Source organism: Gigantopelta aegis, chromosome 9, assembly GCF_016097555.1.
Source record: "Gigantopelta aegis isolate Gae_Host chromosome 9, Gae_host_genome, whole genome shotgun sequence".
Classification (NCBI taxonomy): domain Eukaryota; kingdom Metazoa; phylum Mollusca; class Gastropoda; order Neomphalida; family Peltospiridae; genus Gigantopelta; species Gigantopelta aegis.
The window spans coordinates 34693487-34720986 of record NC_054707.1 but is presented as its reverse complement, the minus strand read 5'-3'; the positions used below and the strand labels follow the sequence as shown (position 1 = coordinate 34720986).

General features: G+C 39.0%; 1 protein-coding gene across 1 annotated transcript in view; it reads right to left on the bottom strand.

Moving 5' to 3' along the window:
• LOC121381314 overlaps window positions 1-11254 on the bottom strand; it is a 14443-nt gene extending 3189 nt beyond the window's left edge. The window contains exon 1 of the mRNA XM_041510573.1: window positions 11033-11254. The gene's annotated coding sequence lies outside the window, so the exon portion shown is untranslated. The remainder of the gene's footprint in view (window positions 1-11032) is intronic.
• Between the last annotated feature and the right edge of the window lie 16246 nt (window positions 11255-27500).

Below are 27500 nucleotides of genomic sequence, written 5' to 3'. Positions count from 1 at the left end.
GGGGGGGGAGCGGTTGGGGTGAGGCCTTAATCTCTTGATGTTCATTGTATTTCATGTGGTTTACACAATGCTACAACAGCACATGCAATCATACATTATACTTGGAAAATAATATGTTATTGACCATCGACATACAAACAATGTTATCGTATTGTGGACATTCAGGGCCGTGTCTAGGGGATGGGCAAGTGGTGGAATCCCCCAAAAAGTCTTAAAAAATAGGTTTTTGGCTTACAAAATTGCTTTGCGCATTACAACTCCCCCCACCCCCCACCCCCCAAGCAACACTATAATAATAACTTTATTCGCATTAGGCCTAATGACCCTTGAGCACATAATATATACATATACACAAAGATATAATGTTTGTATACAACGTGTAAAATCGTATTGACACATAAATCGGATACATTAGCGACATGGCTCCCATGAGTATTAACATGATGTTTATAAAATAACTAAATGCAAAATTAAAGATACACATAATATATAAATATATATAACAAACGTTCAACTTATGCATTCACATTCAAGGAAAACTTAATTATACAAAATTATGTTTCTTTTTTCAAAGGCTTTAAAACAATACACACCTAACCGTCTTACTATTCTTTCATTGGTGTTATTTAACAGTTTTAATAAGTAAATTTGAACATACTAGGGTTATTTTTGTAATATTTTGGTATGTAATGTCTGATAGATTTGTACATAGGACAAACAAGTATAAAATGAAATTCATCTTCTATTTAATTACAAGTAACACATTTACGATTTTCCAGTGCAATTGGGTTAGGTTTTGCCCATCTTCCCGTTTCAATTAATAATCTATGAGCAGCAATACGTAGTCTCGTTAAAGCAGTTCTATATTTTCCAACAGAAATACTGTCTAAATATTTGAAAAATGTCGGTATAGTGATGCTCTTGAAGAAAGGTTTAATCGCGAGCGCCATCCCTGTATAAACATATCTTTTAATCTTTGCTTTAATAATGATAAAAACGCCATTTTATTCCCTGCACCCTGATTTTTTGCCAGACTATAGAAAAGCCAGTATTATTTAACAAATTTCTAACACGTATAGCCCAGTTAATTTTACTGGGGAACAAAACCATATCACTTACCATCATATCATAACATATTTTTGTAAATTTCCTGTTGTCACCTTTTATAATTTTCAACCAAAACGTAATAATTCTATAATGTCTATGCACAATCAAAGGAAATCTACCAAATTTTTCATATACAAAATCAGTTTGAGTAGTCTGCTTTACACCAAGTAACTACTTACAAATACTATAGATTTGACCACAAGGGACCCCAATTAAAAACATTGTGGAAAAGGGAGGACCTACCAGACCTAACACTGTGGGACTCTGTAACACCCTGACCTTGTGTAAGCTGATTTTTGTTTGTTACTACACCCTAGTTGTGTTAGGTTAGGTACGGAATGTAAATATATAATTTATAACATAAAATTCAAATAAATAATGTATCGGCAAAACTGATTCAGTATACTGCATGTACATGGAATGGTTACATGTATTTTTACGTATATGCTTAAAGAAAAGGTTAGACAAAGTTGGCACACATTTTACGTTTCAAAACACATGACCGTGATTCAATGAACCAACCTATAATGGCCTTCACGTAGCCTCGTATCCTAATCTTTTGTTATGCCTTAGTTATTTATAGGAGAAAGAACCTGCATTCAAAACAGAGATTTTTGTAAAACGAAAATAAGTCCAACTTCGTGCATTTTAGAGGATGAATTGTATATAAAACCTGTCGGGGTTTGGGGTTTGTTTTCATGCAAATGTAAAGAAAACAAGGATTGAATTAAATGTAACATTTTCACAAAACTTATGGTCTAAATAATTGAACAGGATATATATATATATATATAAATATTCTATAAATTGTTTAAAAAATAAAGTTTTTATTTTGTGAAATGCTGCATAGAACGTGTATAACCCAAGCATTTAATATGATTTTTATTTAGTAGTTTTGACTTGTTTTTCCTTTCCAAATGTACTGTATCAGTATTAATTGTTTGCTAATTTCATGCAGTTTAATTTGATCTAAATAATACATTTTGATTGCCCTACGGGCAGTTTTATACCGGTATAATATTACCGTGGGGCAGAACTATACTGGGGGCAATAGTATACCTTTACACCGGGACAATTGCCCCCTTTGCCCCCTTATAAATCCGGCACTAGATCTGTATGTATGAACACACATAAATAATTATCCGATTTAATTTGCTACTTACACCCGTTACAACAGGTGTGGTTCATTGTTTATCAAGCCGTCAAAGACGCGATTATTTCATCAAACTCTGGTGTTGTAATTAGTGGAGAACTGCCGTCATTGTTTAAAAGTTGAGTAATCGCGTGCCGTTCTTTTGTTCTTGAATTTCCATATGGAATTTTTTCAAGTTCAAGTTCTTTATTTGCCTTAAGTTAAACAAACTTATCAGCATAAATACATACATATATAATCACGGTATATATACAAATATACAAATACAGGTGGAGAGTGATTTAAGAATTAATGGTAATATTAACATAGCATACTAGTAATAGTGGTGGGATGTACATATATATGTGCACTATAAACATTATCGTGGTATAGTAATAATTCTAATTCTAAATATATAGGTATATATTGATGTATACCAGATGAAATATGATTAATATACTTGCTAATGAAACGGCAGGTTTGTGGATGTCATATTTTAAGTAAGCTTCAGTAAATCGTCTCTAACTTTATTTGCCAAAACTAAATATTTTCCCAGGTTATTGATGTCTTTATTGTTTTCAGTTGTTAATAGTTCAATGAGCCTAAATACGCTTGGACGTCTGTGGTAACATTGTTTTATATACTTATTCCTCAAATCATTCAAAGCTGGGCAAATAAGGATAAAATGGTATTCGTCTTCTATATCATTATAGTTACAAATAGTGCATTTTCTTTCGGCCCTGTCAATTTTCCTATACCTTCCGATTTCTATATTTAATTTGTGTGCACTAATTCGGATCTTTGATATTTCTTTTAAGTGATTTAATGGTATGGGTTGTCTAAGATATGTTTGTAGCTTGAATTCAAGTAACAAAAATTTATATAAGGTACCTTTCGGTGAAGTCGTTATTCGACTAAAACAATGTTGTTTAAAATTATCGTAAATTCTTTCCTTAATTATATTATATTCTCTGTTACCAACATTTGGTATGTTCCATATATAGTTTAGTCCAAGCCTATTTAGTTCTTGTTTGACTTGTGTTACCCAGTTACCCTTTAATCGTTCCATTTCCTCATATATAGCTAAAAGGATACACTTTTCAGTATTTCGTATTTTAATCCAATATTTAAAAATTCTTAATTTTCTCATAATATACAGAGGCAAACGCCCTAACTCACTATATATAAATTCATTACAGGCCCCTTGTTGTACTCCAAGTAGTTTTTTTACAGAATTTTGTATGAATATTTTCAACATCCCTTGCACAGTGGAATCCCCAGACCTCTGACCCATAACTAAGAATACTGTTAACATAGGTGTCAAAAACAGATAGCATTGTTTCAATATTAAAATAATGTCTTTTGCATACGTTTAATAATGAAAACAAGGCTTTTCTTCCCTGATCAGCGAATCGTTTTTCAGTTCGATTAAATTTACCGTTATAACAGAATAATAAGCCAAGATAAATGAATTCATTTACAACCTCTAACTGTTCACCTTTGTATAACCACTTTTCGTTGTCTCAAATGATCCCCCCATTTCTAAAAATGACAACCTTAGCCTTAGTTGTATTTACAGTTAGGTCCCATTTGGTAGTATATTTTGATAGTGAATTGAGCATTGACTGAAGGCCTTCTGGTGTTTCAGCTAGGAGAACCATATCATCGGCATACATAAGTAGGAATATATTTAATGATTGGATGTCGATATAGGGGCAATTATCTGATAAGAAATGCATTTCGCAGTCATTTACAAACATGGAAAATAATATCGGTAATAATACTTCACCTTGGAAAAGGCCGTTTCTACAACTGAAAAAGTTGGATAGCATTCTGTTATATTTGACGCAGCATTTCACATTATCATACAGTGACCGGATAACATTAAGCATTTTACCATCGATACCAAGTTGAATCATTTTGTACCATAGTTTTTGTCTATTGACATAATCAAATGCTTTACTATAGTCCACGAAGCAGCAATACAGCCGCTTTTTATTCTTCAATATTCGTTCAATTAAAGATTGAAGAATGAAAGCGGCGTCGATCGTTGAGAACTGTTTTCTAAAACCAAATTGAGCGTCACTTATGACATTATTCAAATTATAAAAAACTAATAATCGTTCATTTAGGATGGCAGTAAATAATTTCCCTAAGCAACTGACTAAAGTTATGCCTCTGTAATTATCAGGGTCGTTTGCATTGCCTTTTTTAAAAATAGGAACAATGCATCCCAATGACCAACTGTGTATAGAATAAACAACATCCGGTGTAGCTAGAGTTGTATTCCTAATAAATTAATGGTAGCTGGACGGGACTTTAAAATTGTGCCGGTTTACCCAGAAATCAGGGTTAACGACACTACTAGAGCACATTGATTTATTAATCATCGGCTATTGTATGTCAAACATTTGGTAATTTTGACTTTAGTCTTAGAGAGGTAACTCGTTACATTTTTATCCATTAGCATCAAGGGATCTTTTATATGCACCATCCTACAGACAGGATGGCACATACCACAGCTTTTGATATACCAGTCGTGGTGCACTGGCTAGAACGAGAAATGGCCCAATGGGCCAACAGACGGTGGTCGATCCTAGACCGACCGCGTATCAGGCGAGCGCTTTACCAATGAAAGTCACAAGCCAGGTTCTAGAGTCAAAAACATCAGAGATTTGAAGGAAGGAAGGAAATGTTTTCTTTAACGACACACTCAACACATTTTATTTACGGTTATATGGCGTCGGACATATGGTTAAGGACCACACAGATATTGAGAAAGAAAACCCGTTGTCGCCATTTCATGGGCTACTCTTTTCGATTAACAGCAAGGCATCTTTAATATGCACCATCCCACAGACAGGATAATACACAAGCTGTGGAGCACTGGCGGAAACAAGAAATAGCCCAATGGGCCCACCGACGGGAATCGATCCGAGATCGATCTCGCATCAGGCGAGCGCTATAACTCAGAGCTACGTCCCGCCCTGAGTGATTTGAAGTTCATATTTATGGTGATACTTCAACGAATTTATATCGATGTCACAAGCAAATGTATAATTATTTCAATCGTCTAAAGCTGATCAGGGCCCATATTTTCGAAGCTCTCTTAGCGCTACAAAATCGTAAAACCATCGTAGGGTGTGACGTCACTACAGCACACGTCATAGTGACGTCATAGCTTACGATAATTTTACGATTTCGTAGGCTAAGATTGCTTCGAAAATATGGGCCGTCTTCCAGAGTACTTTTATCCATTTGACATTTACCGGCCTCGGTTGCGTTGTGGTTAGGCCATCGATCAACAGGCTGGTAGGTACTGGGTTCGAATCCCAGTCGAGGCATAATCCAGATACCGACTCCAAACCCTGAGTGAGTGCTTCGCAAGGGTCAATGGGTAGGTGTAAACCACTTGCACCGACCAGTGATACATAACTGGTTCAACAAAGGCCATGGTGTGTGCTATCCTGCCTGTGAGAAGTGCAAATAAAAGATCCCTTGCTGCTAATCGGAAAGAGTAGCACATGAAGTGGCGACAGCGGGTTTCCTCGCAAAATCTATGTGTTCCTTAACCATATGTCTGACACCATATAAATGGTAAATAAAATGTGTTGAGTGTGTCGTTAAATAAAACATTTCTTTCTTTCTTTCCATTTGACATTTACCCTTCAATTACGTGGGAAAAATACATGTATTCCCAAAAAAGCTCGACCATTCAAGAATACCTCAATCCCTATATAACACTCATCTGTCTCTGACTAGAGAACCTTTTGGAATTGTTACACATACACAAACATATTATACCAGCATGTGTCCTTGTCTCAAATTAAGGGTGGGATGTAGCCTAGTTGTAAAGGCCATGGTTTGTATTACCCTGTCTGTGGGATGGTGCATATAAAAGATCCCTTGCTGCTAATCGAAAAGAGTAGACCATGAAGTGGCGAAAGCGGGCTTCCTCTCTTAATATCTGTGTGGTCCTAACCACATGTCTGACGCCATATAACCGTAAATAAAATGTGTTAAGTGCGTCGTCGTATATATATATATATATATATATATATATATATATATATATATATATATATATATATATATAAATTTAATGTTTGAAATGATTTTGTTTCATCTGCTTAGATGCAATGGGAAATATGACGGTCGCTCGGGTCCTGGTTGAAGTGTATTGGTGTTCGTTCTTATATCCGGTCTGGGATCGATCCCCGTCGGTGGGCCCATTAGGCTATTTCTCGTTCCAGTCGGTGCACCACAACTGGCTGTGCTACCCAGTCTGTGGGATGGTGCATATAAAAGGTTTCCTCTATTGACTGCGAGTCAGAATTACAAAATTTTTGACATCCAATCGCCGATGATTAACAATCAATGTGCTCTAGAGGTGTCGTTAAACAAAAAAAACAAAAAACCTTTTCCTTCAAGACTATAATTATGTCAGAATTATCTAATATTTGACTTCCAATAGCCGATGAATAAATAAATCATTGTACTCAACTTTTTAAACGTTTTAATTAATTGACACCTCCGTATGACGAGTTAACCCCCCCCCCCCCCCCCCCCCCCCCCCGGTCACACGTGATGCAAGGTTAGACAAACTTTCAATAATGGCTGCCAATTCGCATAGGTCGATAGCAAAATCAACCGATCTGCCGATTACGTTTTTGCCTTAAAGCCGCACGCCCTAGTTCCAAATGAACAACAAGCAAACGACAACAAATCGGATGTTGATTGCGCGAACCGTGCACGAGAAAAACAAACCGAACCAAAATGATAACGGTCACGTCTGTGACATTGAAATGGAAATATCCCCTCTAAAAATATATTAGACCTTGTCTGCTCAAAGTTTTTTTCTCAGAGGCACGTGCCTTTTTAGGAAATACGAAAAAATGCATTTTGTGGTATTACAAACACCAGGATTACCAGGATTACCAAAAAACACTTCAGGTGAATGGAAATGTATATTCTAAATAATAAACGGTAAGTAAAGTGCAATTTTATTTGTGAAAAAAATGGGTTTAATAGCGAAAAACAACGGCGTCATGGTTAACAACTAGGGTGTGTCCCTTAAATTTATTTACAAATATCGTTGTTTAATTAAAAAGCCGACAAGAGGACAAGTATTTCACTACAGGGTACATTTACGATGACAACGTGATTTAAATCGACGAAACCATTTTTACTTCAGTAAATCGAAGCACAAGAACCCGGAAGTGACGAACGTCGAATGCAACCAAAAGAACATTTAAAACATCCTATGCTAGTTTTTGTCAGAACTAATAAATTAAAATGTCTTGTTTCTTTTTGCTTCTTCTTGTTCATCTTAATTGTTGTTGTTGTTGTTGTTCGACTTTCATATTCATGGAATCTTGATATGCCGAGGAACAAAGAGTATAGAAGGCGCGGCGACGACCCGGCCTCTACCTGTTTAAAACCGTGGCGTCTTTATTTTTGGTCGGGTTGCGATAAATGTTGTTTAAAAAAACAAAAGGGAGGGACGTGAGCAGTAACATTGAAATACAAGGTGTGTGGGAATACTACCAGTGTACCATAATTTTATGCACGAAAGGTTACAAAACTATAGCAGGATAGTCGCCTGTGCAAAAATTATGCAGGCAGTGGTTTAGATTGTGGGATTGCGAAGTTTATGGGGTGTATTCTTACATAGCTGCACTGCTTGAATCAATCGATATACGGCACTTGCCCTATTTATAAAACCAAAGCCATACACGAAATTAAAAAAAAAAAAAAAAAAAATTAAAAAAACTGGTGTAGCCAGAGGGTGGGTTGGCGGGGACATCTTTTGCCCTCTAGTTATGTATACTCCAGTTCAATGTATCCACCGAGGTGGTTCGATCCTGTAAAACAATCACCTCAAGCTGCTAGCACTCAACCGACTGAGCTAAATCCCGACGTCTTCCCGGGATGACCCCACGCATATATCCACCCACCAAAAACACCCCCACCAGAATTTCTGCGGACCGGCTATGGCATATTACAACATCTTGCATGCTTTAGTTTGGGGAAAATCCACCGTTTCAGTTCAGCCAGATCTAGCAGAAAACCATCGTCCGGATGCACGTATGCGCTTCACGGTAAATCAAATTACCATGTCGGGTACTTGTTTGTCGTTGAGTAGAATATTCTATTTATAAGACGTACACGATGTGTTTGTACTTCCCGGGATTTCACATGACTTGTTCCCATTAGAAGTTAGCTGACGTGGCGGTCTATTTTTGACGCGCATCCGTCTAAATATAGACGTTATCTAACATGACCGAGCCGGACTAGACCATTACAGAGAAGGGGTGTAAATCATACAATATTTACCTGTGCTGTACAGGACAATACTGCTGTACGTTGACACTCGGAGTTGAGTGTTTGTGTAACAGGGGCATTTTAATCTGTACATAATGTTTTATTTTGTTTATTTCAGTTTACAATTAGTTTGTTCTTTCTTTCAGACTGACATGCACACTGAAATAATTATAGTTCACCTGACTTGCACACACTTCACTATCGTTAGCGTCACGGCAATCGGCACCTACGTTTTCAGCAATAACGTTACTTCTAAAAAAAAAAAAAAATCGCTCCTTTTATATTAATTTTTGAAATAATTTAATATAAATTAAAAGAAACAATAGTTCTTTTTTTAAATTTCAATTCCCCCCCCCCCCCCTTTTTTTGCCTATATGTCGACCCAAACTAAAATAATCAAGAAAAAACACGATTTGTTTTTAACGAAATTTATAGTATAATAGTATATCTTTACTCCTTTGCAATAAATAAAGAATTCATACAGCGTATTAAAATTTGTCAATTTAGGAGGGTTGAGTTTCATGAATTTGACACAAAATCTTCAAAACACAACCACCTTAAATTGTAAGATATGTCTACAACATAGTAATTTTAATTGAAGTTTGTGGTTGTTATGGTTATGAAAATGACCGTGGAAAATTGCTCAAAATCGAAAATTGTCTAGTAAGGTTTTGATTGGTGGACATGAGCTCCAACTGGCTGGTTTCAGATCCACATGTAATAGTGGAGCTAATTTTAATTAGATTGTATAATCTGCACCAATAAAAAAATTATTTACACTGATAGCTCGGCAAGTATCTCAGGCATTAAAGGGACACACCCTAGTTACGGCTAGTTGTTAACCATTACGGCGTTGTTTTTCGCTATTAAACCCATTTTTTCACAAAATAAAATTGCACTTTACTTACCGTTTATTATTTAGAATATACATTTCCATTCACCTGAAGTGTTTTTTGGTAATCCTGGTAATCCTGGTGTTTTTAATACAACAAAATGCATTTTTCGTATTTCTTAAAAACGGACGCACGTTTGAGAAAAAACCGTTGAGCAGACAAGGTCTAATCTATTTTTAGAGGGGATATTTCCATTTCAATGTCACAGACGTTGGTATACCACGTGACCGTTATCATTTTGGTTCGGTTTGTTTTCTCGTGCACGGTTCGCGCAATCAACATCCGATTTGTTGTTGTTCATTTGTGAGATTTTTCTTCACAGTTCGTGAACATTTTCAGTAAAGTTCAGACAAGTAAGTGTCTCAATACAAAACGTTACAAACCCTTAAAACCAATAATTATCTTACGATATCTGGAGAGGGGATACAACCAGGACAGAACAGTTGGAACATGTCCAGGAGAGGTGAAAGAAACGCACCCCAAGTCTGTGAAATTTGTCGTGACGTAGGCATTGTTGTGCTTCGAGCGACATCTACCGGTGACATTAAAATACTAACTTTAAAAATTAGTTCAAGCAATTGGGACATGGGGATTCCCATGGTATTTATCGATATAAAACCTGCTTTTTCACTCCATTTGATAAAAACGTGATCTAAGTGTGTTACAAGTTTGTAAATTAACCAAATTATAATTTATTTTCGCTGGATGGAACTAGGGTGTGCGGCTTTAATTGGCTAGCGAACTGGGATGAAACCGCCTCCTGTCAAAATGCTTGACACAGGGAATCCCTTCGAGTCTCCGATTTTAGCAGGGAATCCTCAAGCTTTTCCATTAGGAATGAAATTTAAACGATTTAAAAACATGAAAAATGACGATGGAAAAATCAATCAGAAAAATATAACAAAACTATTTTCGGGTAGAGAAATGGTTAAAGTTCCATATTCTGAGCGAACTGGCTCGCGATCGGTGTTGACAGTGAAAAAGCCAGTGTTAAAACGTTACTTAACCATTGAATTTAATTAGGTCAGCGCTCAGTGAGCAAACTTCTTGTAATGAAACCCGCAGGAGGAAATTAGTTTTGCATAGGCAACAAAAATAAATAAATAAATAAATAAATACAATTTTATTTAAAGCTGCATGCTTTACTTGGTGACTTGAATGAATGAATGAATGAATGAATGAATGAATAATTGATTGAATGATTGATTGAATGAATGATTGAATGAATTAACGAATATGAACCAAGTGGACCTTTTTCTATTTTGTTTTTGCACCACCAGAAACTCCATATGTATAAACCTGTATGTTTTAGTTCTGTAAGCGGTCCATTTGTCGTCCGAAATCCCCCCCACCCCCACAAAACACCCCCACCCCCACCCCCACCCCAGCCTACGCACCTCGGTGGTGGTTCAGTCCTGCGACACAAGCACCTCAAGCGAGCACTCAACCGACTGAGCTAAATCCCGACCCCCTTCCCGATGACTCCACGCATATATCCACCCACCAAAAACACACCCACCAAAGTTTCTGCGGACCGGCTATGGCACTATCAGAGCGTCAGTGAAACAATACTTACAACACTTTGCCTTGCTTAATCAATGCTCTCGTTTGGGGAAAATCCACCGTTTCAGTTCAGCCAGACCTAGCAGAAAACCATCGTCCGCATTCACGTATGGGCTTCAAGGTAAATCAAATTCCCATGTCAGGTACCAGTCAACTAGTTCGCGAACCTTAGCGTAAAGTTAGCTAGCTGAATTTGGGGTACTTGTTCGTCGTTGCGAAGAAAAACGTCTTCTAACTTTTTAATATTCTATTTATAAGACGTACACAATGTTTCTATTTCCCGGGATTTCAGACGTTTCTCGGGAATTGGGGCGAGACGTAGCTCAGTGGTAAAGCGTTCGCTCGATGCGCGGTGGCTCCATTGGGCTACTTCTCGTTCCAGCCAGTGCTCCACAACTGGTGTAACAAAGGCCGTGGTATGTACTATCCTGTCAGTGGGATGGTGCATATAAAAGATCCCTTGCTGCTAATCGAAAAGAGTAGACCATGAAGTGGCGAAAGCGGGCTTCCTCTCTTAATATCTGTGTGGTCCTTAACCATATGTCTGACGCCATATAACCGTAAATAAAATGTGTTGAGTGCGTCGTTATATATATATATATATATATATATATTTAAATGTGTCAAATGATTTTATTTCGTCTGCTTAGATGCAATGAGAAATATTATGACGGTCGCTCGGGTCCTGGTTGAAGTTTATTGGTGTTCGTGCTTGTATCCTAAGCTATCTGGGCTGTCTGTTTAGAACAGTGGGTTAGTTGTTAGTTGTTAGTGGGCAGTGAGAGAGAAGGTGTAGTGGTCTTACCCACTGAGCCGTTAAAACTCGCTCTGAGTGGAATCCGGTAGTAGTAGTAGTAGTAGTAGTAGTAGTAGTTTATTTACTTTAAGCCGTGTGGCTCATCAGCATATAAATATATACAATATAATAAGTCATATATAAATAATCATCAACAACCCAGTAACTACCTGCCTTATGTCCGATGGTTTAACCACGAAGGGTTGAAGGATCGAATCCCCCCAATGGACTCATTATCTGATTGGGTTTCTCCCGTCCCAACTAGTATCCCACGACTGGTATATCAACGGTGTTGGTAGGTGTTGGTAGGTGTCATCCTGTAAAGTGTATATAAAAGATCCCATGCTGCAAATTAAATCATGTAGCGGGTTTCCTTCAAGACTATAATTAAGTCAGAATTATCTAGTATTTGACTTCCAATAGCCGATGAATAAATCAATCATTGTACTCAACTTTTTAAACTTTTTAATTAATTGAATGTAACGTGTGTGGTGTATTAAATTGGACAGTGCAAAATGGCTTCGGCTACACAGTCCGATAGGAAAGTGGAGGGTCACATGCTGTAATGGGGGTGTACTTTAAAGGTCGTAGGAACAAGGTCTGGGTTATTGTGTCCCCCCCCCCCCCCCGCGCCCTCATTTGAGGACGAAAATGTACGTTTTTTGATCGTAGTAAAAATAACGCAGTGGTTAAGCCATCGGACTACAGGCTGGTAGGTACAGGGTTCGCAGCCCCGTACCGGCTCCAACCCATAGCTCAATTGTTAGGTGTAAGGTCACTACACCCTCTTCTCTCATTAACCACTAACCAACTAACAACTAACCCACTGTCCTGGAAAGACAGCCCAGATAGCTGATGTGCGTTCCCAGGACAGCGTCCTTGAACCTTAATTGGATATAAGCACGAAAATAAGTTGAAATTTATTAATTGTCGGCTATCGGAGTCTTAAAGTGGAAATCCGCTACCTTTTTTCATTATCAGCAAGGGATCTTTTATATGCACCATCGCACAGACAGGATAGCACATACCACGGCCTTTGACCAGTTGTGGTGCACTGCAAAATCCAGTCAGTTCAATGGATCCACCGAGGTGGTTGAATCCTGAGACACAACCGAGCACTTAACCGACTTAACGCATGTATGAACCCACCAAAAACACCCTCACCTCGCGGGCATGCTATTACGAAAAACATGGATTATGTAATCGGAAAAAACTGTCGGTCTTGACAAAAAGGGCTATGGAACGATTCAAGCTGTGCTGGACAATTCTGAATACAAAGTACGTATTGACGGAGCTGATTACGAACATGTTTTTAATAAATCTCGGTTATCCTCAGTAGCGAATTGTCAAACGCCGTTGAGACCGGACCACTTGCAGACGACGTCAAGTATTAGATCTAACCGTGACGACACATGAAAGATTTCATGATCGATGAAGTTATCTCCGCTAAACAAAATGCAAACACCGCTAAAAAGACACTTATGACATGAAACTTTTTGATAAATTCTTTAATGTCCTGAACAAATCTTCCAGTCCTGTGCCTGTCAAACGCAGAAGAATCCTCGACTTGAGCAGTGACAGTGAATAGTTATCAAAGTAAAGTTTGTTTTATTTAACGACGCCACTAGAGCACATTGATTTTTTAAATCTTATCATCGGCTATTGGACGTCAAACATATGGTCATTCTGACAGTTTTTTTAAATTTTATTTAGAAGAAACCCGCTGTCGCCACATAGGCTACACTTTTACAATAGGCAGCAAGGGATCTTTTATTTGCGCTTCCCACAGATAGGATAGCACAAATCATGGCCTTTGTTGAACCAGTTATGGATCACTGGTCGGTGCAAGTGGTTTATACCTACCCATTGAGCCTTGCGGAGCACTCACTCAAGGTTTGGAGCCGGTATCTGGATTAAAAATCCCATGCCTCGACTGGGATCCGAACCCAGTACCTACCAGTCTGGAGACCGATGGCTTAACCACTGCGCCACCAAGGCCGGTAAATAGTTATCAATTCACATATTGCTGCACCGTATGTAGGTCAAAGCACTGTCCTATTGACTTTTTTTGTTTTTAATAATCGTTTCTGGGTTTTAATTATTTACTTAAATATTTTATTGTTATGAATAGTAACCAATTACAAACAATGGCGAGGGCCCAGAAATTATCTCCCCCATAGAGGTCGCGTCGTTACCATACACACTATAGTCTTGCTTTTAACACCTATTCGGTAGTGTGTTTTGAAGCGACTGGTCGCATAAAATTACTTTGTCCACCACTGTACGAACAGGAAAAGTGGTCATATTTTTTCAGACGGTGAGGCATTACACAAAGAATGGCTAAAGACTGAATAACGGATCTATTATATGACTAAATACAAAAAACAACAACAGTGAATCGCTAGAGAACGAGACGTTTGTATGTATTGCCAAAAACCTATCCATTCTCAGTGTGTGTATGTTTTTAAAATTAAAATATTTATGTTATTTCAATAAACTCTTGTTGAAATATTATATTTTCTTCATTGTATCTATGTTGTGTGCAATTTTGTTTATTTGTGTGTTTTGTTCACTGTTTTTGGTAAGGGGGATGGTTTGGTGGGTTCGTCCTATCTCCCATGGCATTTATCATGTTGTCGATTTTTCATTTATTAATAAATTATTATTTTTTAAATCAGTAATTTCACAAAACTAAACGGAAAGGTGTTTTAGAAACAACACACTTTTTTGTATTATGTACAGGGCCAGCGGAGTGTATTTGAAAGTGGGGGTGGGAGTTACTAGTAGTATGCTGTCAGTTCAAAAGTTGTGGTGTGTGTATATGTGGTGTGTGTATATTTTTGTGCTGGGGTGTCGTTAAACATTCATTCTGTGTGTGTGTGTGAGAGAGAATACATGTATTTGAGGGCCCGAACCTGTTAGTGGGGGTCCGGAGGTATGCTCACTAGGAATACGTTTAAATTTCAGATGTTAAAATAGGGGCTATGGCATCTCCAGTCTTTTGAGCACAGTAACAGGGAAAGGAGGAGACCATGGCCCTGTTGGCCCTCACCTGTTCCGCAGACACTAATATACAATTTGAAGAAGAAAACAAATTGTTTGAGACATGCAAATAACGTAAATACAATATAGACATACACTACGGGCCCATAGGAACGACTTTGGCAGTGGGGGGGGGGGGGGAGGAGGGGCACTGATGGATCGGGTACGAACTCTATATCAGATTTTGGTTACAATGGCAAACGTTAAAGATCAATGTTTATCAAAAACGTAATTCACTATTGTTTGGTATCTACGTATACCTTTTACAATATATATGAAGTATCAATAAAATAAATGTTAAAAAATATACCCGTTTTTAATATATTCGCAATAAAAATTCGCGTTTTCCCCATCGCTTGCCAAAACGCCTGTCGACTCCACGACCTAAGTCACGTGACCCCGTGACGCGCTAACCGGCATAACATGTTAGCGTGATTCACAGCATTTCAGACTGGGAAGGTGGAATACGTGTATTTTTAAAACGCGAAAATTTTATTCTGTTGAATTGAATTGTATGGATGGAATATTCTTTTGGCGACAGTTTTCAAATGTAAAATATGGTGAACCACTGTTTAGTGTTAGGATGTATAAAAGCAGCAGTTTTTCCGAACTTTAAACAAACCGACAATCACGGGGTTTGCATGGAAGTGGTTCTTAAACCGAACCCGTGTGTAATGGAAACGACCATCACGATTGGATAGGATCTGCAGTGACCACTTCATCCCTGAGGATTACGACAAGTATTTAAGGTGGTCGATAAAACATATCTGTTCCAAGCCTGTATACCCACCGGCACGTTCTACAATTGCGCATGATACAGCAAACACGAAACCACGACAAGCAGGAGCTAACCTAGAGCTCAAAAGGGTGAGGGGGAGCCGGAGAGGCTACTAGAGCAGGGGCGGCAGTGTAAAATATAGTGGTACAAGGTTGACAGACTTTTCTTTCAAATTCAATTGAGAAGGACATTTTCACAAATACAACAAATATAACCCACAAAAGTGCCTCTTTTAAAAGTGGTACGGTCATGCACCGCCCCTGCAGTGGCGTTGGGAGGAGGCCCACGGGAACTCGCCCCCACCCCCATCAAACTTATTTTTAAAACTATTATATTTTATAAAAATCATACAGACACGTGTATATACATAGTGTGGGTTGCCCTTGCCCCCCCCCCCCCCCCCCAATCCCAATATAAAATCCTGCCTACGCCAGTGAAGGGTACCAAGCTCTGGTAGTGTAGAATCTTCCAACTGTGTTCCATTTGTCCCCGCCCCCAATATATTTCAATTTCGACACAAACTTTATGCAATAAAAACGTTAATATAGAATGCCTCAAAATACACATTAAAAATAGGGCGGCCGACATCACAGATTTCCGTTTCTGTAACTTATGAGTCGACTAGTTTGTTCCCGATAACTGTGTGTGTGTGTGTGTGTTTTACAACGTGACAAACAGAAACAACGGTGACAGAGAGAGAGAGAGAGAGAGAGAGAGAGAGAGAGAGAGAGAGAGAGAGAGAGGGATAGGGGGAAAGAGAGAGAGAGAGAGAGAGAGAGAGAGAGAGGGGGATGGTGGAGAGAGAGGGGGGCGGGGACGGAGGGACAAAGAAAGAGAAGGGGAGAGAGGGGCAGACAGAGGAATAGAGCGAAACAAAGAGAGAGGGGAAATGGAGAGGTAGGAGATGAAATGCGTTTGTGCGTGCGTGTAGCACTGAACGTAATGAATAACTTACATTCAACTAGAATATCTGTACGTTCGACATGCAATCACAAACCACCTTTTTTTTTTTATACTAGTACGTACGTAACGATCTAACTTCTGTACTACCGTGTATGCCTATGATCTGTAGTTGTCTTTACATAGCCACAAACAAAGACATTTATCATGATAAATGTGATAACCCTGTGCCATGTGGTTGTTACACTTTGAATTTCTGTTTAGTTTAAATTATTTACAAATAGGCCTACTGACATTATTTTTTGTGAGTTTTATTAGACATTTTACAGTTAGAATTCTTAATAGCAATACCATAGTTGTTACAATGTCAATTCACATTCACTTCACAGGTTTGTGTCCATAGAGAAATCATATCATTCTGCGATGAAGAATAAAATTATTGTACTTGTTTTAAATAAAACAGAATAAACACAAACATATCAGTTTCAATTCTTTATCCATAAATAGTTAACAGATTATCATGATTCAGAATTTTAATGCAACATGATATGCATATAATACACAAGAAATCGACAAATGTGTTCATGGTGTTTCTTTTTCTTGTGTAAGACTGCAATGGCCCATTCCTTCATCTTTGAGAACAGCCATCATATTAGTTAAATTAGGATATTTATTTTGAAAACACAAAACATTAACTCTTAAGATATTTAATTTAGAAATCATTACTCCTCAAACTTAATCATGTTCATGGGTGCAATTCCTCTCGGTCTCTTGCCTCTAAATCTGATTAGGGGTTTTGAGAGGGTGCGATTTTTCACTCCTCTGCATTTTGAGGAGTGTGATTTCCACCCCTCCTCGTAAAATAGCCCATTTGAGTAGTGCGATTTTTAGGTAACTCCTGGGTTGTTAACACACGGGTTTTTAAAAACCATACGAAGGTCTGAGAAACCAGTGGTCCATGTGGGAAAGTCATGTAACCTGAAATTTCTGTCTTTGACGTGTCTCACCCGGCTGCATATGCCAAGATAGAATATGGCCCATGTGGGAAAGCCATTTGTTTAAGAAAAGTTTCTATCTCACATGGGATATCACTAATGCACTCATGTATTATTCTCTCATTGCGAATTTGCGAATAACATGACGTCGTTGGCAATATATGACGTCAAATTAACGTGAGATGGTGACGTGAGGTCATTAGACACAAGTTATAAATTAACATGGCCGCATATGTTGTATTCTTATAATCTCGCCTTCACGTAAATTATGGGGCGGGACGTAACTCAGTGCGTGAGGCTCGGTCGTGTCGTGGTTCGGCCATCGGACATAAGGCTGGTGGGTACAGGGTTCACAGCCCGGTACCGGCTCGCACCCCCAGAGCGTGTTTTAACCACTCAGTGGGTAGATTTAAGACCACCACACCCTCTTCTCTCTCACTAACAACTAACCACTAGCCCACTGCCCTGGACAGATAGCTCAGATAGCTGAAGTGTGTGCCCAGGACAGCGTGCTTGAACCTTTATTGGATATAAGAAAAAAAAAAAAAAAAAAAAATCAGTGTGACAAAGCGCTCACCTGATGCACGGTCAGTTTAGGATCGATCCCCGTCAATGGATCAATTGGAAATGATGTGCATCTACATTATGTATGCTCACGCACGCACGCACATTTGTCTGCGGATCGTTTCAGCCAGTGCACCACGACTGGCATATCAACCGCCGTGGTATGGGGTATCCTGCCTGTGGGATGGTGCATATACAAAATTCCTTGTAAGATCATAATATTGATTATATGTAAAAATTACTAAATGTTTGACATTCAATAGCCGATGATTTAAAAAAATCAATGTGCGCTAATGGTGTCGTTAAACAAAACAAACTTTAAACTGAATGCCATTGGCTTCAGCCAAGTAGTTTGTTTCTTAAAGTTTGTTTTGTTTAACAACATCATTGGAGCACATTCTGAAAGTGGACCATTTGCTTCAGCGTGGGTGGTGGTGGTGGTGGAGGTGGGGGTTCGTCCGAACCCCCCCCCCCCCCCCCCCCAACCTACGCCTCTGGAACGAAATACAGTTAAACCTGTCTTAAGCCGTCACAAAAGAGTAGAGTTGAGCGACCGCTTAAGACAGGTAGTCGCTTATTACAGCAACGCGTCCAAAGAGCCTAAATTCAGTAAGTTAAATTTTGTGATAAAAATAACTCAAGCAGCTATAATTACACTTGGTTTCAAGTTTTTACACCATTGTTCTTCATTCATCTTCTTCTTCTTTAAAATCTTCTTTCTTTCTTCCTCATTCTGAATTCATTTCGTTGTTTTCTCCTACAGTTGGTCGAGTTCTGTTTCGAACCAGTTCAGTAAACTAATCCCCACCGTTGCATCTGGAGTAAGCGTAACACGATGAACGTGACGCATGTGCATGCGCATGCGCAGTGGCACGACACCGCCGCTTGATCTCGAATAGGACGACGCTGAAGAGGTGCACTTTCCGCCGTAGTTTCTGTGCGCATGCGCAGATGCTATGGTCCGGGCATTTCCACAGCGGCATCGTGCAGAATCCCAATCGGATGCATCGTTGGGTAGAATTAATGTTTCTCCCATTGGTCGAAATCAAGTCTGCAATAGAAACCGGAGAAACCGAAATTTATAATGTTCGTGCCTTAGTGAGTAATACAAAATAACGCTCTTGAAAACCCCCACAAAAACCCCCACAAAACAATATATCTATCTATCTATCTATCTTAGTATCTATCAAACCACATTCCCACGGTTACATTTATTGATAAACGCAGCTACTGGTAGCATAAAGTTCCAAAAAATGTGAAATATTCGCAAAAACGCAGCGCCACGTGCAAAACCATGTCACCATGCACGTGAGTTGTCTGGCACGTGCAACATGAACGCCTGACAGTCTAAAAGTCCAGGGTGTTCGCTTGCCTGGCCTCGTGTCATCTGGCCGACAGTTTGACAATTCCATGACATGCCACGTCTCAGTGAACCGTGCCGGAGCAAACAATGCCATCGGCCGCCTAGACGCAGGCGAATCCATAACGGCCGTTGCCTAGGCCTTTCCATGTGTCCAAACGCACCATATCGCCCAGGACTGTGGGAAAGTTACAAGCACCCACATGGATCACCACGTGACCTCCCTAGATCCGGTCACCACGGGGTCACTACCACTCCCCCGGGCAGTACCTCTACAACATCCGGGTACTCCACCTCGGGGTACCGATTGCCTACTGCCAACATCCACAGCCGCAGCAAATATCATGTTTTTTGCGAAGGAGATATCGACCAGAAAAAAGCTGGAAAAATTCCAATGGCAAATTGCTGTTGAAATTATGTTTGTACATTACCAATGCACCTGAATAGGAACTCCAAGAAAGGACAGGCATGCAGCCCATCTCTCTTGAAGTTAAACGCCGCAGATGGAAATGGATTGGACACGTCTGCAGAATGCCACCGACATCCATCCCAAGACTGGCCATGCGCTGGACCCATTGTGGAAAGAGAGTTGGAGCCAGGTGACGAAGCTTGCAACGGACAGACAACATTGGCGTTCTTTGGTATCGGCCATATATATGATTGCACACGAAGACGATTAAGTAAGTAATGCACCTGAATGTGTTTGAAGAAAATCTTGTGATTTAAAAATTGTACCTTTTACGAAATATGGATTTCAAGTGAAATTACGGTAAGACAGTGATCGAGATTAAAAAATTTGGGCAGTATCCCAGTTGGATACTAACATTTCAAAATCTGGTATCCCACCTGAGAATTTAGTATCCAACGTAAATGAAATTCATAAATAACACTGTAACAAACTTGGATGACTCTGTTCTCGTTCCCAGTCTACTGCTACGCTGTAATCGAAATCACATCTATTTTTCAGTAATACTGACATAAATTAATATTTAGCAGTAATCTATAAGTGTTTCTGACATTACTAATGATAAATCTACCTGTATCAATTTTCTGCAGATGGGGAATCAATATCTCAAATAAAATTTGAAGGGAGGAAACATCCAACAAAAACAATAGTGACTTAGAGGTTCCCAGTCCATTGCCATGCTGCTATTGCTCCAGTGTAGCATTAGACTGGGTATGAGTTGGTTGAGATATTGTTACGGCATAGCATTAGACTGGGTACATTTAAATTTAAATTCTGGTATCCCCGGGATATCGGAATACCATTAATCTCGAACACTGAAAGATATGTTATATTTATTGAGTACGAAACCAAAACAAGGATGCGAAGAGTGACTGTTGTCAACCTTATGATAGGACATACCACGGTGTTTTGATATACCAACCGTGGTGCATTGGCTAGAGTGAGATTCCCAGAAATAACCCATGCAATTGGCCCACCGACGGGGATCGATCCTAGACTGACCTCGCATCAGATCAGCCAAGCACTTTATCACTGGACCATCAGTGTTTCTGCCAGAAAGAATTTTTTTGGGTATGGCACTATGGAATTGAATACAACCACAGTCAACGGGGTATTGGGAGGGCCCCCTCCCCCATAAAGAAAATGGGTTAAGTTGCTAAGTTTAGGGTTAGGGTTAAGAAAATCATACAGTAATGATAACAGTAATTCATTTTGTCAACAGTTTGGCACGAGTTCGACCCATACCCCCCTTTCAAAACTTAAGGTGGTTTTAGGGATAGGGTTAGGGTTAGTCTTTAGAGTCTTTGATATAGAGGTGGGTACGGGTCAAACTCTTTCCAAAAGTTTAACTTAAAAAAACAAAAAAATCAGCCAAAAAATGTGGGGAAGGACTTTTCTTTGGCACTGCAGGGCTTCTAGATTAGGTAGCCCCACTCCCATGGCTAGTGATATTCAGTGTTGGGCTAGTAAATAACTACTATAACTAGCCCGATGGCTAGTGGAAAAAACCCTTGTCAAATGCTGCATTTATGTCTTTATTTTGTAAATATGAACATCCTGTCCCCTCTTACCACCCCCAAGGGGTTTTAAACTCTATCTCCCTCTTTAGGTGACATCTGATTATTACTATTAGTAAAACTGTAATCATGGTCAGAACATTTTTTTAAATCACTGATCCCATGGCTAGTGAATTTTTATAAAATTCTAGAAGCCCTGCACTGTCACTAACCCTAACCCTAACGCTATTTATATTAAGTATTTATAATGTTCTTTATACATGACAGTGCCAAGGGAAAGTCCTACCAAATGTGGGTATGGCGAAATACCCGTTTTACCTTCTGGCAGAAACCCTGGCCACGGAGTAGACATGGAGTCGACCGTGAATCGTGATTGAGAGAGTCACTAGAACTCAACTCTCAAGTCAATAATTTCCAATCTAATTAAAATTAGCTCCACTATTACATGTGGATCTAACAGCAGCCCATTGGAGCTCATGTCCAGCTGACCTTTCATTCGACCAATCAAAACCTTACTTGCAAAATCATGCCAGTGATTTGAAAATAATTTGAAAACATTCAGGATTATGCCGAGGGTATACGAAATGATTTGTATGAATTACGAAGTATGCCGGAAACTAATTTCAATATAAAATTTTACATAAAATTTGTTTCAAGATGGAAAAAAACAACAGTGATGGTATATCCATAAAATCGGTTTATACTAGTATACAATCTAAAATTTATTACTGCACTTTTACCTGTCTTTTCAATGTTGAAATAGACTGCGCCCGATATTTTTAGAATTTGTATGCTCCCGAATAACGTTATAAAAGCCGATATTGGAATGGGAACTCTATTTATGTGCCCATATCCAATAAAGGTTCAGGCACGCCTACCACAGGTCCAGCCTCTGACATTGCCTGTGGGTGGTTCCGGGGCAGTAAAGGCCGATATTAAATTGGTCGATATTTAAATTGTTATTTATAGATGAAATGTCACCTGGACATGGGAGTTCATTCAATGCTGTTAGATCTACTAGTGAGACCAGTAGTGTGAGTAGAGCTAATTTTAATCAGATAATGACAGATTGAATAATTTCAACCCTTACTTCCAAACCGTACGCACATAAATATCTTGATTTCCAGTGCATATGCTTCTCGATAGACGTCTTTACCTACATACAATTATTATTATTATTTTTTTTTTAATGGTGATAAAACCGTTAACACAAGTTAGTATCCATAAAATGATAAATAAATATTTACTATTTAGTTTACAAAACATACAGTATTTAGAGTTACTGCCCCTTTATAAGCTGTGATCCTAATCGAGCGCGTAGATGTTTGCAACTCGAGTGCTTTATCTTTTAAAAAAAAAGTTTAAAGAAACCCTACGAAATCATACTTTAGTTAAAATTTATTCAGTTCCGTGATTCAGAGGTGTTTCTGGTCATTCTGGTGTGTTTAATTAATTTTTATTGATGTATTTTTCATATTTTTAAAAACGCACGTGCGTCTGAGAAGTAGCGGTTACCAATATAATTAAAATTAGCTCCACTATTACATGTGGATCTAACAGCAGCCAGTTTTTTATTCCTCTTTGTGGTGTACATTTATTTTAGGTATGTTTAAGACTGTTGGGAGATGGTGCACTTTTAGTTATGAGTCTTAAGGTGGTTGTTTCCCCTGATGGTCATTCAGTGTTGTTTTTTTGATGTTTGGAAGTAGTTGTTTTCTTCCATTGTTAATAATTTATCATGGGGGATTACAATCCGGAAGTTATTCAACAACTGAAAGAGGCATCGTATCTTGCCCATTAGTTCACTTCCCATACCTTCTCAGGATGACCAGCCAAGACGGTTACTGCCTCAAACTCCGGTGAAGAAACAGAGACCACATCGCCGCTTGCCTAAGACACCAGAGAGGAAACTACACACAGCAAAATTAGAGGATGGAGCAACACCATCTGAAGAGGACAGTTTATTGGAAGATTATTTTGCTGTGCTTGTGGTTGGTCCCCCGGTTAGGAAATCTCCAGTGGTCAGCATCCCAGACATTGCTGTCCCAGAGACTGGATACGATACTAGGTTTGGGAGACACCGCCCAACCTGACAATGAGATTGTAGACCACTCGCGCACCATGCGAGCGCTTTACCACTGGGCTACTTTCAACAAACAAATTTTATGTTATTGAATTAATTCTGCTTTTTAATGATATCCAGGGCCGTACCCTGATCAAAATCCTGGTGGGGGGGGGGGGGGGGGGGGGGGGGGGGGAGGGTATTACTTTTTATAAACAATGAATGACACACTATACAAATTAAACCCTGAGATGTGTATAATATTTTCTGGAGTAAAAAAAAAGAAGAGATTCTAAGGGGGGCAACTGCCCCCCCCCCCCCCCCCCCCCCCCCCCCCCCCCCCCCCGAGGTTACAGCCCTGATAATTGATCCTTTGTTCTCCAGTTGGAGATGTTTTGTAACATATTGTATTACGTAGACATGTACGGATAAGAAAAGGAAAGGAATGTTTATTTAGCAACTCATTCAGCTCATTTTAAATCACGGTTATTTGGAGTCTAAGGTATCAGTCCCTCTGAAAATTGCGAGAACGATCGTTTCGTTCGCGTGTTGCTCTTGCGAAATTTGGATCACCATAATTTTACTTGACTATAACGGTTTATGCAAAATTAAAATGGGCTACCTGGATTTATTTCTGCGTGACCGATAAATGGATCACACACAATTTAAATTTGCAGAAGTGTGCGGGGAGGGTCATTTTGATGTTTTGTTTACAGTGAGGAAACCCGCTACTGTTGTTACAACTTTTATATGCAGATTCCTATACTGACTGGGGCAGGACGTAGCTCAGTGGTACAGCGCTCACTTGATGCGCGGCCGGTCTGGGATTGATACCCGCCGGTGGGCCAATTGGGTTATTTCTCGTTCTAGCCAGTGCACCACGACTGGTATATCTAAGGCCGTGATATGTGCTACCATGTCTGTGGGATGGTGCATATAAAAAAAACCTTGCTGCTAATCGAAAAGAGTAGTCCATGAAGTGGCGACAGCGCGTTTCCTCTCTCAATATCTGTGTGGTCCGTAACCATATGTCCTACACCATATAACCGTAAACAAAGTGTGTTGAGTGCGTCGTTAAATAAAACATTTCCTTCCTTCCTACATTGACTACTCTTACCAAAAAAGCAGCAAAGGAACTTTTATAGGAACCTACCCATAAGTAGGATACCACATAAGACGGCCTTTGACATACCAGTCATCGAACCACTAGCTGAGACGGGGAAAGGATTGTGTCTATGTGTAGGCTCAGTGGTAAATTTAGCGCTCGCCTAAGGGCCTACAACCCCCCCCCCCCCCCCCAGTGGCGGATCCAGAAAATCAATTGGGGGACCCAGTGACTTGAGACAGAATGCCAAGGGAACTTTGGGTGAGGTTTGGAAGGGGATCGTAAAAAAATTAAGTAATATATTATAAAATTATAACTTGCAAAATTTAGGGGGAGCCTGGGCCCCTGCCCCCTCTAGATCTGCCTCTGAATATCGATGAATCAAAGTTTGTACATGTATATGTTTTCTTCGTTAAGCTTTCTATGGATGCTTAGCAGATTTAGTCCGGAGGGACATAGTAAGTTTATACTGTGTCCGAATCTCTTTAAATACCCTTAATATAGCTGGTATTCAAAACTTGCTAATTAATTATAAACGGTGTCCATCCTGAAATTGTTATTCAGTTTTCTATTTATTCCTAACCTGTTATTACATCTTTTACAAATCGGTATAGACGCAATACACCATGTTACATGTATATTTACACGTTTGCCTGATGTCGCTGTTTTTTCGTAATTATGTAAATTTATTATGTAAAATTATCTTTATGCCTATAGGCAATTGCTTTGGCAAATAAATGAATTGAATTGAATTGAACTGTTTCTCAACCGAAATAGTGCAACAAATGGCCACACAAACCACAAATGTATAACCTACTGTACTCACAAAATCCCGATTGAAGTGTGCATCATTATTAAGAAAATAAATTTTCAACAACCTTAAAAAATATCCCCGCCATTTTAAATTAGCTATTTTGAGGGAAATAACTCGCCGTGTACGTTAAGAAAAGTATTGACTTTATGTTCCCCGTGCACTATAGCAGATATTAAGGCACTGTCGTAGCCATCGAGGGGGTCTAGAACCTGAGCTACTGGTAAAATAACAAAAAGTGGCAGCCATTTTGTAAAATGGACGCCATTATGGCCATAGGACAAATCTGCGATGGTCCTATAGCTAAAAATCTTTCTTAGGGCATGCCCTAACAGTGTGCCAAAGCGCATGCATGTATCATGAAATGCATATTTTCCTCAAATATTGCACATATCTTCCGGGCTAGTGTGGGGGCGTATGCATGTAAAATTTATTACATTGAAAGCCATTTCTCTTACCTATTGTTCTGGACCCAAACAGTATCACAAACAAACAGAAGTCTCGAGAGAAGTCTTATCGCTTTAGTTCGTAATAATAAATAGCAAAACGGGATTCCCTAGAAATGATGGCTCAGTTTGTAATAAAAAAAAAAAAAAATACCGCAATGAGAAAAAAAAAAGAGAAAGAAATGTTTTATTTAATGACGCACTCAACACATTTTATTTACGGTTATATGGCGTCAGACATATGGTTAAGGACCACACAGATTTTGAGAGGAAACCCGCTGTCGCCACTTCATGGGCTACTCTTTCCGAGCAAGGGATCTTTTATTTGCGCTTCCCACAGGCAGGATAGCACAAACCATGGCCTTTGTTGAACCAGTTATGTATCACTGGTCAGTGCAAGTGGTTTACACCTACCCACTGAGCCTTGCGGAGCACTCACTCAGGGTTTGGAGTCGGTATCTGGATTAAAAATCCCATGCCTCGACTGGGATCCGAACCCAGTACCTACCAGCCTATAGACCGATGGCCTAACCATGATGCCACCCAGGCCGGTCCCTACTTACGTGAATGAATTGGAGATGTTCGAATATGTTATATTATTCCGACTTCAAGGAATACCTTGTAACAGTCGGGACATGCAAAGATCTTAGATATTCAAATTAACTCAACTTGTATCTCATAAAATTTAGCAAAATGTAGTTTTCAATACCAGTTTCCATTGATATATTTGGCAACAGAAATGTTTTGGAATCTTTTTAAATTCCATCCAGAATTAATTGTAAAGTTTTGAAACACTTTGACTTCTATAAAAAATTTAAAAATATACTTACCTTGATTTATGTATTGCATTATATCCCCCCCCCCCCCCCCCAGCTCCTTACTCTATAGTTTTACATAATTATATATACACTATATATATATATATATATATATATATAGTGCAGTGGAGGTGATCCTAATTAATGAACACTAAAAAAGTATTCATTTATTCTCAAACTTTAGAAGGAGAAATGTATAACATATAAAGTGTTACTAAAGGACTAATATAAATAATATTTTCATATACTTACCATTTGTGACACCCAATAGCCGATATGTATTTTTGTGCTGGGGTGTCCTTAAACATTCATTCATTCCTTCATTCATTCCCAGTAGCAGATGTCTATTTTTGTGTTGATGTCTATTCTAGTGCTGGGGTGTTGTTAAACATACATTCATTCATTTATTTAAAGTTTAAAACATGTTACCAAGGGAGATAACCCAGTTCAGCTAAACTTTTAAAGAGACTATCCTGAATTTACTCCCTTCGTAAGATGTTTCTGACAAATAAAATATTTTAACGACTACCGGCCTCGGTGTGATGTCATGGTTAGGCCATCGGACATAAAACTAGGACGTACAGAGTTCGCAGCCCAGTATTGGCTCCCACCCAAAGCGAGTTTTAACAACTCAATCTGTAGGTGTAATGCCACTGTCCAGGACAGCGTGCTTGAACCTTAATTGGATATAAGCACGAAAATAAGTTGAAATGTTACCGACTAAACTTACATACTAAATTTTTTATTGTTTACAATATCAGTGTCTCTACACATTGTGCCCAGCCAGTGCACCACAACTGGCATATTAAAGGCATTGGTAT